A 14,279-nucleotide genomic window follows, 5' to 3' on the forward strand; every position below is an offset into this window, starting at 1 on the left:
CTATTCATTTCCTGTGCCCATTTTTAATTGGATTGTTTGTTTCATTATTATTGATCTGTATGACTTTTTATATATTTTGGATATTAGCCTCTTATCAGATATATGGTTTGCAAGTATTTTCCCCCATTTTGTAGGATGCTTTTTCATTTTGTTGATTGTTTCTTTTGCTGTGCAGCAGCTTTTTAGTTTAACGCTGTCCCACTTAATGATTTTTGCCTTTGTTGCTTGCATTTTGGTGTTATATCCAAGCAATCCGTGTCAAAATCCATATCAAGGAGCTTTTTCCATGTTTTTGTCTAGGAGTTTAACAGTTTCAGATATTAAGTTCCAGTATTTAGTGAATTCTGAGTTAATTTTTGAGTATGATGTAAGATAAAGGTCAAGGTTGCATTCTTTTGAATGTGACTATACAGTTTTCTCAGCATCATTTATTGAAAAGACTATCCTTTCCCAAATGAATATTCTTGGCTCCTTTGTCAATTACTAGTTAACCATATATGCAGAGGTTTATTTCTGGGTTCTTAATTCTATTCCATTCATCTTTATGTCTGTTTTTATGGCAGTTTCATACTATTTTGACTACTATCACCTTATACTACAGTTTGAAGTCAGGAAGCATGATGCCTCCAGGTTTCTTCCTTCTCAGAATTGTTTGGGTTATTTGGAGTCTTTTGTAATTCCATACAAATGTTAATATTTTTTTCTTTTTATGTGAAACCTAACATTGAAATTTTGATAGGTGTTACATTAAATATATAGATGCAGTATCTGGGCAGTATGGGCATTTAAAAAATATTGATTCTGGTGATCCATGAACACAGAATATCTTTCCATTTGTTTATATCTTTTTCAGTTTCCTTCATCAAGAGTCTTGTAGTTTTCAGTGTACAGATGTATCCCCTTAGTTAAATTTATTCCTAAGCACCTCTGGCTGGTATGGCTCAGTGAATTGATTGCTGTCCTGCAAACCAAAAGGTTGCTGGTTCCATTCCCAGTCTCAGGGCACATACCTGGGCTACAGGCCAGTTCCCCAGTAGGGGAAAGAGGCAACCACACACTGATGTTTTTGTCTTTCTCCCTGTCTCCCCCTCTCTAAAAATAAATGAAAATCTTAAAAAGTATTCCTAAGTATTTTGATACTGTTATGAATGCACGTATTTTCTTTATAATAATAGCTACTTTAGAGTCATTATCAGATAATTCCAATAGCAGTATCTTCTTGGCCTTTGATACCTGTTAATTGGCTTTTCCCGTGGGATTTAAATCTTCATGGTTATTTATATGACAAATAATTTAGAATTTTCCCCTGAACATTTGGTCATTAAATTATGAAACTATATGCCCTATTTAAAATCTATGGAAAACATTTATTGTTTTTTCAGTCCTGGTTAGGTTCACGCTGCAAGTTCCAGATTATGGCCTATGGTTTCCTTGTCGGTTCACTTTTCACAGCCTGTGTAGCACTCTTCAAATATGCCTTCTATTAAAATATATGTCCTTGGTTTACAGTCTGTGGCCTAGTTGATAGTGTAAAGTTGGGTCAGCTCTCCAGTGATTTTGGTATGCTAATTTGAATTGGTTCTCAAACGTATGGCTTGAGGATAATTTCATAAATTTTATGGGGTCACTTTCCAATGATTTTCCTAGTATTTTCTAGGTTCAAATGAAACAACAGAGACCCACCCTGTTGGAACCACAGCTCCATTAAATGAAAAGGAAGGTTACCCCTCCTCAAAATTTGGCCCCTGCAGTCTCTTATTATTGGTTATTGGCTTTGCCACCACAAGATTTCCTGACTGCTGGTGCACAAAAGAGTAGAGGGAGAAAATGTGTGATTTTTGCTGAGCATTAGATATTCCCTTTCCTGACCCTTAATCTAAAGCTAGAGGGCTTCTCTGGAGCTATCTCCACCTGTGCTACAGTGTTTACACGTAGATGTGTTTTTGTGGTGAGTTTAGATTGAAGGAAAACAATAGTAAACTCACTACCAATTTGGTGGTACTTCAAATTCTGACAATCTTCCTCAATTTTCCTGCTATTAACTTCAAATTTCTCAGATAGCTATGGTATGCATTCTGTCCATGTTTTATAGGTGTGTTCAGTGAGAGAAAAAAGAGTATATTTACTCCATCTCCCCTGGAACCAGAACTGCTCCAGCATAATTTGAATGTAAGTGATAATAAAAGCTATTTTTCTATTGTTTCTGAGCCTAAGGAGAGTTTGCAATCATTCAGCATTTATTTTTATGTTAGCTATTTTATTCTTATAGTTTTCATTAGATTAAGAAGTTCTCCAATATCTCTAGTTTTTTAAGAATTGTATCATAAATTTTATCAAATACTTTTTACATATCTATTGAGATAATCATATTACTTTCTCTATTATTCAGTTATGATAGTGAATTAAACTGATTGATTTTTAAAATGTTGAACAATTTTATGTTTCTGCAATAAAGTGAAATTGATTGTACTTAGTTATCCTTTTCATATCCCCTAGGGTTTATATTGCTACTATTTTGTTTAAGAATTTTTCATTTATGTTTGAGAGCTTGCTCTGTAATTTTCTATTTTTCTAATGGCCTTGTGAGGTTTTGGTATCAGTGTTATTCAGACATCACAAAATATATTGGGATTTTTCCTATGATTTTCTATTCTCTAGAAAGTTTTGCATATGACTGGTGTTATGTCTTTATAGAATGTTAGAACAAATTACTGGTTAAACCATATGATTCTGGAATTGCAGACTGAGTTCCTTAATTGGTATAGGACTATTCACATTTGTATTGATTCATTTTTGTGTTTTGTACTATTGAAGAAATTCATTCACATATCAAAATACACTGACTTGTAGCTATTCATAGTTTTGTTTAAGAAATTTTAATGCAAGTCTCTGGTTCTATTTTTTTCATTTGTTTTGTTGATTAAGTTCCACTTATAGGTGACATCATATAAAGAACAAACTGACAGTGACCAGAGGAAAGGGGGGAGGGGGATAACATGGGAAAGAAAGGGAAGGGGCTAGCCAAGGAACATGAATAGAGTACTCATGGGCATGGGCAAAGAGGGGGACAGAGTAGGAGAGAACAATGGGGAAAATGTGGGACAACTGTAACCGGACAGTAATAAAAAATTAATACGTCTGTAGTAATAAAAATTAATAAAAATCAATATGTCTATAACAGTAATATATCTATAACAGTAATAAAATTAATATATCTATAACATTCTCTTCTTCTCTTCTTGTATTTCTTTCCTCCTACTTTGGGGTTTTCTATTATTTTTCTACCTTCTGAAGATGGAAAAAGATCATTGATTTTTAACCTTTCTCCTATTCTTATTTAAGTCTGTCCATACCTGACCATCTAAACATGGATTTTAGCTGTGTAGCCCACCTTTTTTTATGTTTTTATTTTATTAACATTTTAAAATATATATTCTAATATCCATCAAAATTTATTATTTTGGCTATGAGTTATCTAGAAATAAAATTTATTTCCTAATTTACAGACATGAGGCTTTTTTAAAGGCCAAACAATTTTTATTTTAAAAAACTTTATTCATGACACGTATTTTTAAAAGTTCCCATCTGCTGAAAGTGACCTGAAAATATAAACAAAATCCACCTCCCACCTCCCGGTGCCCACTTCCTCCAATTCCTTCCACACGAAAGGGAGGAAATTGCAAAGAAAAAAACTGAAAGACAAGAAAATGTCCCCAAACCTGCCAAAACAAGGTAGTACATTCCCCCAGGGGGTAGGGGAATTTACACTGGAGCCACTGGTAGCAGAATGGAGATCTTCTGGCTACCAAAACCTGCAAAGAAAGACATTCAAAACAGAAAAAGACACAGAAAGAAACAAAACAGATCACCAGGCAACCAGGAGGAACAGAAAAGGAGCCAGAAAAGAGGGGTGGGCTGGGTGGTTGACCTGGCAGGACAGAAGCAGGCAAGAGGTCACTGTGAAAGTGATGGAGAAGATGGAGGGAAAATAACAAGCAGAACAGCTTGTGTTCTTCCAGAGCCCTGGGTACAAAAAACAAAAACCCTCATACCATCCATGCCCACCTATCCTTGAGCAGCCCCCAAGGGGGTAAAGTGAGACAGTGAAACTAGGAGCAGCTTGCACAGTTGAGTCCATGGCAAATGCCCAGAGTGAATGAACAGCCCCCTGACCCACTCCCTGGATCTTTCCCTACTCCCCAAAGCAGGTCCCTCCTCAGCAGTTAGTTACGATATTCTCACCCCTTCCACAGTATATCTTTTTTTTAAAATATTTTTTTCATCAAGGTCATCTTCTGGGTTTGTTTGTTTGTTTTGGTAATTATTTCTTCCTTCTTTCCTTTTTCCCCTCTATCTCCTCTTTATACACATTTTTTTTTAGTAAAGCGAATACCATGAAGTCTCTCTAGCCCAGCCCCTGTGGACGCAACCCAGGGCTTACTGTTAAAATCACTGTAGATCAAGATGGAGAACTGCTGTAGTTAGTGGTACAGGCACAGTATCGGGCTCGTGGGAAACAGAAACCTTAGTCTGTTGTGCTGATGCCTGGTCTGTTGGTTCGTTTTGGGGTCACCTTGATTTGTCTGCCTCTGAACAAGGACTCATCTAAGGCCAGAGAAGTCCTCACTGACTCTGTCTAAGAACTATATGTGCAAACCTTTTGGGATGGCCACTAAATTTGTCACAGAGTATGGTAACATGGTTAACTGAACCACAGGCATGAAAGTGTGCTTCCAGCTGCTCTGCTGTTGCACCATAGTCCATATTGCCAACATAGATGCAAGGGGCATCAGCCTCCAGCTTCTCAATAGAGATGATCACTGGGCCAGCATTGCCTGGAGGTGAACTCATATTCTGCTTCTCTACCTTGTTCCGTAGCTCCTTTAGCTTCTCCGCTTCTTCCTCCATTTCCCTGAGTTGAGTTTTGATCACTTCCAGCTCCAGGTCTTCAATGGCACCATCCCCCAGGTCACCCTGGACCAGTCCGGACTCCTCCTCCACTTCCTGGCTGCCAGGGACTCCTCAGCCAGGCCCAGGGCCCAAAGTTCCCACTGGGGCACAGGGCCAGGACGGCTCCTCTTCAGGCTCGGGCTCGGGCTCCCCCTGCTTGGGCTCTGGCTTGAGCTCCAGCAGCAGCTCCTCAGGGTCTAGTTCCTCAGATTCAGGGTCATTCCAGTAATCCCCTGCACCCCTTCACTACACCCTCTGCCTCCCCTCTGGGCAAAAGGTGGCATAGCTGCCTGGCCCTGAGCCCCCGTGCAGCCATCGCCCCAGATATGAAGATTTTATAGTTATCACTTGTTATTCATTTGTAGTTTAATTCCCAGAGGACAAAGAACATACACTATTTATGATTTCAGTCTTTTAAAGGTGTTGGCACATGCTTTATGGCCTGACTATGGTCATGTAAATGGAATATAATGTGTACTCTTTTATTGTTTTTCTCCACTTTCAATATATATATAACAATTAAGTTAAATTTGTTAAAATGTCATTCCTCAACATTTATATTGCCTTTGTATATTTTTTCTATCAATTAGAGAGGTATGTGTTAAAGTCTCCTATTGTGATCAAAAACTTGTTTATCTCTGATTTTATTTCTCCCCATTCATAAATTACATATTTTGATAATATGCTATTAGGTAAATAAAAATATAATTTTTATACCTTCCTGGTAGGTTGGCCTTTTTATTATTATAAAATATACTATTGTGTTAAATATGTGTAGTACCATGCAGGTACTGGAAATATTGGGGGGGATCACTTTGTAAATTATATAAATGGTTTGGGGTTTTTTTTGTAAATTATATAAATGTTTAATCTCTATGCTATACACCTGATACATATATAAAATAATACTGAATGCTGACTGTCATTGAAAAATTTTAAAAATGTTTCTGACTTTAACATCTAGTTTGTCTGATATTCATAAAATAAAACCTCATCTTTCTTTTAGTTAATGCTTGCACGGTATATCATGTTGCACCCTCTTACTGTGTATTTATATTTAAAGAGTGTCTCTTACAAGTAGTACTGAGGGTTTTTTTCCTTTTGAAAATTCACTCTGACAATTTTTCTTTGATAATTGGAATATTGACTCAATTTTTAATTTTTTTTCAATTACAGTTTACATTCAATATTATTCCATATTAGCTTCAGGTGTACAGTGCAGTTGCTAAACAATCATATAATTTACAAAGTGTCCCTTCTGATATTCCCAGTACCCACTTGTCACCATGCTCTTTATTCAATTTTTAATGTACTTACTAGAATAATTACATTTAACCATCATCTTAGTCTTTATGTTCTATTTGCATTACCTTAACTGTTTCTCTTTTTAAAGATCTTTCTCTGTCCACTTTTGTGTCAAGATTTTTATTAGCTTTGTATTTACACATTCTTTTACTATTGTTTTGGTATTTACCCTAAAAATAACAAAATGTCTTTGAGTTATTGGAGTATAATTATATTAGTATTTTTACCACTTTTCAACAATTTAAGGTCCTTTTTGCCTCTCTCACCTCTGTGTTGTCATTGTCTTGTACTTTAGATCATCACATATTTCAACATCACAAAACATTTTCATTTTTTCTTATTTCATATTGTCAATATTTGTTAATATTCACATCCACTGCTTATTATAGAGAAAATTACTATTCGTTTAAATATAGTCCCTCCTTTGCCTCATACAGAATAATTTTCACATGAATCTCAGATTTCTCTAGCAACAAACAACATTTGTGGGCCCAGACCTATTTATACTCAAAAGCAACAGACAGAACATGAATAGCCTTTTCTTTACTATCATGACATCCCATGTGTATTTGCTTATACATTTCTACTATGAAACATTAAGAAGTAAATCATTTAGAACAGCTAGTACAGAACATAAAATCCATTTTAATCTTTACAATGTCAATTAGACTTTGTACAGTGAAAAGTGTATCATGTTTATCTACTCGATCCCCCTTAATTTTGCTGATCTCCTGATTTCATCCAGCCTATTTTGAAATATATGATTCTTCCCTTCTTTCTACATTAATTTATTCATTGATGCTTCCTATTTATCTGACTATGGTGATTCAGTATGCTTAGAAATCATACCTGAATCTCTTTTAGCCACCCATAGATGATTCTTCTTACACTTCAGATAGAGGAATGGAGTTTATGCAATATATATGGAAGACTATAAATACACAGTCATGTATTTTTAATTTTTGAACCATATACATATGTTATATATTCAAAAATATAATTAAATGAAAAGATGAACAGTCCTCGCCTGTGTGGCTTAGCTGGTTGGAGCACCGTCCCATAAACTAAAAGGTTGCAGGTTTGATCCCTGGTCAGGAAACATACCCGGGTTTCAGGTTCAATTCCTAGTTGGGGCATGTATGGAGACAACCAACTGATGTTTCTCACATTAATGTTCCTCTCTCTTTCCCTCTCCCTTTCTCTTCCTCTAAAAGCAATGAAAAAATAATAAATGTCCTCAGATGAGGATTTTAAAAAATATAAAGGGAAACAATGAAATCTAAAATTGAATATAAGCTAAAATAAGCAAACCTACCTGCATGTAAAATTGGTAGAATAACCACACATAAAAATAACTTTAAGTGACTTTTGAACATAGAGTTCAGACTGTATGTCTTTAATAGAATATATTTTAGAGACAAAGAAAAAAGTCCTGGCTGGTGTGGCTCAGTGGATTGTGTGCCAGCCTGAGAACCAAAGGGTCACTGGTTTGATTCCCAATGACACAGGGCACATGCCTGGGTGGTGTGCCTGGTTTCCAGTGGAGGCCATGTGAGAGGCAACCACACATTGATGTTTCTCTCCCTCTCTTTCTCCCTCCCTTCCCCTCTCTAGGAATAAATAAATAAAATCTTTAAAAAAAGAAAAAAGGCAGAGAAAATTAAAAATCCACTTAGTAATTATACTCTCAGCAGCAATATTGACGTTGTAATTTTGAAGCTTTTATGTATATTGTAGGAAAAATCAAATAAAATAAAGTTTATTTGCTAACCTTTCTTAAGAACCAAAGAGAAAAGACATACATTAAGCCAAAACAATTTAAGAAAATTTAATTTAATGTTTAATTTTAATTGAGCATATCCTTAAGAACTTATGATTTTCTTTATTGTTGTTATTAATATATTGCCTAGCTTGCTCCACTGAAGCCCTAAATGCAATGACACCAGTAACGATGTGCACACTTAGTCCCCAGAACTGTTTCAAAATACTGTTGCCAATAAAAAAGGGCTATGGCTCCTTGTTGAAATGGTTTATTCCTGGGCTGGAATACAGAAAGTGCAGGATTAGATATGGACATATGACTAGGGCAGAATGCAATGAAGAATATCAATAGTCTACAAATAACAGAAATTGGCATTTTTGTAAAGAGAGCTTTAGATGTTGAGCTATAATTTGATAATAAAATGAAGGTTTCAGAGCTGAGGCACTGAATTAAAAGTAGTAACAGTATATAACACATTTTACTTGTTTACCACATGAGGTTTTTTTTCTCGAATGACATTTTATTGTGAATCAGTTTCCAATATGTTCTTAATGTTTCTCATAATTCCACCTCGGTGATTATCTGATCCACTTAGTCATTTATTTAACAGTATTCTTGATCTGAGTTCAAGGAAGGGGGACCCCCAAAAAAGACAGAATTATCTCCTGGAGGGCAGGCCCCTGATAGTACAGGCTTTCCTGGCTGAGTGAGTGTTCTAGGAACCCATCTGTATCAGTGCACCAGCTGGTGGTGTTGTAAGAGGCTGAACTCAGCTTCAGTGAATTTTTTTGAAGACTCAATGTGTTTGCCCATCTCATGGATGATTTATGAGCGCACCTGCCCATGCCACGCTGAGTGTTCAGCAGTTTTTGACCACAAACAGCATGACCCCCAAGCTCCAACTTCCCTCTTCACACAATCTTTCCCCAGGTGACTTTCTTTTCTTTTTCCAGATGAAAAAGTCCTCAAATTGAAATGTTTTGCCAATGTGGAAGAGGTGAAACAAAAAACAGCAGAAGCAAAAAACAGCATCAAAATCCACAAGATCAAAAACTGTTTTGAGCAGTGGGAAAAAGTCTCAATAGGTATAGTACATCAAATGGAGAATACTTTGAAGGTGACCAAAGTTTAACATGTAGGAATAAATGCACAACTTTTTAAAACATTTTACTTATTTATTTTTAGAGAGGGGGAAGGGAAGGGAGAAAGAGAGAAAGAAATATTAATGTGTGGTTGCCCCTCACACATCCCCAGCTGGGGACCTGGCTCGCAACCCAGGCATGTGCCCTGACTGGGAATCAAACCAGTGACCCTTTGATTTGCAGGCCATCACTCAATCATACCAGCCACACCAGCCATAGCAAATACACAATTTTTTAATAAATAAATTCCAGTTTTATGGGGTCCCCCTTGTATATTTCTACATTATTTTTGTAATAACTGTTTATTTGAGGTTGGTATGTCAAAAACTATTACTAAAGCTATAATTAATGTTTTGGATGACTCTGAGTAATCATATGGTATGTGTTACATCCCTCAATTATCCCCTGAATGGTATAATGGATATATTGTAAAATCTGTTGAATTCTAATTGCAGAGTAGAATGTGTTTGCATGTATGTGAAGGTATGTATTTATAAAAGAATAATGCGGCAATTTGTTTTTCTAACAGCTATTCCTACTTTATATCATTTATTTGCGAGTGAATATATCCTGCACATAAACACATTCTTTCTTAGTATAATTTGGTAACACACTAATAATTCATGAAATTATCTTAGCCCTGAGAGTTTGGTCTGGTTGAAACTACATTATTAATTTGTTCAGATATTAGCCTTAAAATACTAGCTCCATCCTTACTTTTACTAATTCCTACTTATCTATATGTTGAAAAAATGCATTGAATATTCACTTTTATTATTTTCTAATGTCTTTATTGCAATGTAATTTATATAACACAAAGCTCACCATTTCGGTGTACTATTTAATGGTTTTTAGTACATTTACAGATGTGTAACCTTGTCAGTACCTAAATTTAGAATATTTTCCTCACTCATAAAGAAACCTCATACCAATTATAGGCACCCCCCATACCCTCTGCTCCCAGCTCCTGGCAAGTAAGTACTAATCTGTGTTCTGTCTCTATGGATTTGCCTATTCTGTACATTTCATATTAAAAAAATCATATAATAGGTAGTCTTTTTTGACTGGTTTCTTCCCCTTTCCATAATATTTTAGAGCTTCATCCATGTTATAGCATTGGTCATTTATTTGATTTTATGGCTGAATTTTATGTATCCATTGTGTGGATACATCACATTATATTTATCCATTCATCAATTACTAGATAGTTGGGTCATTTTCACCTTTTTGCTAATATGAATAATTCTGTTATAAACATTCATATATACATTTTTATGTTAGCACATGTTTTCAAAGCTAATATGTGTTTCACATGTTATCCTGGGCATACACTGTGGTCTTCCCAGAAGGTATCCAGCCATGTAATGTGAAAAATAAACATTAATTGAAGAAGATACAATATACAAGAATCATTGCACATAGGACAATGATGCCTCAGTCACCCTTCAAAGTAGGGACCTTGGGACCTCACACAGTTCTTCCATTCTCCATCAGCTGCCTCCTAGTATTTTCCTGGATCTCATTGATGGTCTGAAATCTCTTCCTCTTATTATGAAGCTGACAATCACCAGCTTCCCAAAGCTGTAGCCCCTTGAATCATCCCAATAGTTTCTGCAGAAGAACGGTCAAGCTTAATGCAAAATTGGATGCAGATTCACTGCTCTACTTGCTCAGTCATTTTGAATGCAACAGCCACACAGTACACATGCTCACTCAATGGCATGTACTGCCCCCACTGACTAGTACAATGAAGTTGTCATTGTTCACACATGTGCATTCCAGTCCACTCCCCTTGGCTGCTGGGTTATATCAGTGTCATGCAAACCATTTTAGTATTAATAATGGCTGGGCTTTTTCTGGACAGACCTCTTATAATTATGAGTGAAATGATACTGTTACATATAGTCATGCGCCACATAACAAATTTCAGTCAATTGCAAAACACTTCTATGAGAGTAGTCCTGTAAGTTTATAGTGGAGTTAAATTTACTGTAAGAAATGTGAGAATATGTGGTTCAGGACAATTTTTTTCTCTGCTGGGCACAGTATCTATGGAACCTGACAATAAATCCCCTCTCACTCAGAGCACCTAGGTTTTTAGTGTAGAGATCACATCCTGATCAGTCAGTCACTGACCTGTTTCAGCACCAAAGAGCCTGTGCCCCCAACACTCCATATTCAGAGGGCACCACAGCCTTCCCACATCTAGCTTGAGGGTCTTCAGTGTTCATTGCTGTAAATTCTTGAAGACCTAAGAGCCTGTAAAAGGACACAGGTCCACAGGAGCTACCTTAACATACAGTCTAATAAGGCGCACATAACCTTCCCATGTGTTAGTATTTCCTGTATTTACCAGGCACAGTTGTTAGTGAATGGAAAATATTTAGTTTCTCTGTGTATTTTGGTGTCTTTCTACACATTATGGCTAAATCTTAGGGAGGGGTAACAGAGCACTTACAATCTATTAGTTTCGGGAATAAAATTTAAAGGTTTCTCTACCCAATATTAAAACCATTAGTATAACTTTCTACTAGCAATCTTTAAAGAGGGAGCTTATGTGGTGGCGCATTTCCTTTAAAGGGTTACTTTCCTTCCTGCTGTTTCCTTAGTTTGCATGACTATGAACATTCAGTATTCAGTTTTAAGTCAGCCGCAAATGACTCTCCTTAGTAACCTGGGATGGAGGAGAATTTCACAGGTCAACCATAGCCATTGCAAAGAGTCAGTTTCTTTTATTCTTTTCAAATTAACTGCCTTTCTGTCCCATCAATTGTCTCCTGGTTTTCAGGAATAAATTCAAGCCTCTGAGCAGCTGTGGATACTGATACTCACTTTGTCCAGAGTTTAAGGGGTGTCAATCAAGGTCCTTTTTGTCAGTCTTAGAAGAATTGTCATTCCCTTCTAAAGACTCACATTTTCCTATCTCTGTAGGAAAAACATGAAATACATTTATTACCATCCATGGAGATAGTACTACAATACATACTTTGTGGAACCTCTTTAGGGAGAGTATTTTCAGTACTTGATTTTATTTGTAATTTTTACTGTTGGTGTTTAGCTAGATATTAAGACGGGGAACAAAAGGAATCAGGCATTGTTATTAGGCTTAATAACATGGGAAGCATGAGCCTGTTTGCTTCACCAGGAAACTACAGCTTCACCCCGCAGGGGATTACAGCATCATGCTCTACCAAGGGGATTAACACCCGTCCTTTCTTCCCTCTGGTACCTGATTTTTGGGGTGCACAGGGAGTGGTGCTGGACAATAGAAGCCTGCCAGTCCACCTGGGTGGTGGACCCTATCCAAAACCCACAAAAGTTTAGGAAGTAGATTGGCCATTTTGAGTAAGCACCTGGTCCACACCCAAGCTAATATAACTCCTGGCAAACAAAGAAGTTTCTCTGTCTCTGTCTTTCTCTCAACCTGTACTTGCACAGATCATGTACCTATTCTTTACATGGTCATATGGCCCTAGCAGCAACATGGCTCATGGCCTCCAGGAGGGAGCCTGAATACCAAAGCACAGCAATGGAATACAGCTGGAAACACACCCTAAGCTAACTGGATGCTGGACTGTATTTTAATCTGAAGCATAGACTCTGGACAGTGGTCTTCATCCTGGCCCTGCTGAAGACAAGACTGGACATTTTCCATGGTGACAGGGAAAATGGAGATGGGACATTTGAAGGCCAGGATGGGAACCCCCTTAATTTTACATCATCCATAAACCATACCACAGAGCCCCATCCTCCCATGCAGGTCTCAGGAAGTTCTTTTCCTTAGACACTGCAAGAACCATACTTCCACAGAAAACATAATAATAAATTTTCAATAACCACTGTTGGCTTCTCTTTTAAGAGAAATTTTCAAACTTATATACTGAAAATATGTTGTTGAACCAAATAGTATGTTTTAATCAAATAACAGAGGAGACTTATTATGAAAACAATCCTAGGCTCTACCCTTCCCCCAAGGGAACCATTCCTAATATTTTAACTCCCTCTTCTGGTCATCACTTCTATGTCTGTCTGTAAGTAATATGCTTATACTGCTGAATCTTGACTCATCAATCTTTTGACTTCCTGATATATTAGATTAGAAATAAGCTTACTTATACCCTGCCGAGGAAATACCATGAAAATAAAATTACATCTCTATTTTAGTACCTATATTTATTGTTTTTATAAGTAATATACCCTAATGTCTTCTTCCATCAAATATAAACAAGGTCTTTCAATTTGCACTTTGTAAGATAAGGACATTAGCAGTTATATTTCCAATTGAGTTCTCTTACTCCTTTCCATCACCTCATATCTGTTGTGTATACCTGTACTTTTTTACTGCAAATGTTGAGCATTTACATAATTTTCAATCATAGAATGTAAGTTGTTCAGACTTTGTCTACAGATTATTCTAAACATTGAAAATAACAGTGTTTACATTAGTATGAGAACATAAAGGACATGAATAAATATATATACTGTAACTAAATTTCTTATTTCGCTCCAACTTTTTACTTTTGCACTGGTTTCTTATTAAATATTCTTTATTGAGATACAAATCACATACCATAAAATTCACTATTTAAAGTGTACAGTTCAGGATGTCAGTATATTCACAGAGTTTTGTTGCCATCACCATAATCTAAGATTAAATTTTTATAACTTCTCAAAAACCCAGAAAACAAACAAACAAAAAGCCTGTGCCCATCACCGCTTACTCCCAATGCCCCTGAACTAATTATCTGATCCTCTTAGTCTTTTTCTATCATATTTTCTTTTTGAGTTTGTTTCTCACAGAAACTCAGTAGTTTCTGCCCTTTTAGACATTTGTCTATTTTATCTAGTTAACTGATTTTTGGCATATAATTGTGCATCATATTCTCTTACAGTCCTTTTATTTCTGTGAAGTCAATATTCTATTTCATTCAAAGAATGTATATCATATGATTTAAATCATTTTAAATTTATTTGGCTTATTTTTGTCTCAAAACATCATTTATCCTAGAGAATACTCCATCTTCATTTCAGAAGAATGTTCATTCTGCGGTTATTAAATTGTGTTTTATACATGTCTGGTAGGTCTACTTTGTATCTAGTGTTGTTCATGTCTCATATTT

General features: G+C 36.2%; 1 pseudogene; it reads right to left on the bottom strand.

The window, feature by feature from the left end:
• Positions 1–4,377: 4,377 nt before the first annotated feature.
• On the bottom strand, positions 4,378–12,814 carry LOC118983061 (polyadenylate-binding protein 2-like; annotated as a pseudogene).
• Positions 12,815–14,279: the final 1,465 nt, after the last annotated feature.

Source organism: Sturnira hondurensis, unplaced genomic scaffold (assembly GCF_014824575.4).
Source record: "Sturnira hondurensis isolate 20B ecotype Veracruz unplaced genomic scaffold, ASM1482457v3 Scaffold0002633, whole genome shotgun sequence".
Classification (NCBI taxonomy): domain Eukaryota; kingdom Metazoa; phylum Chordata; class Mammalia; order Chiroptera; family Phyllostomidae; genus Sturnira; species Sturnira hondurensis.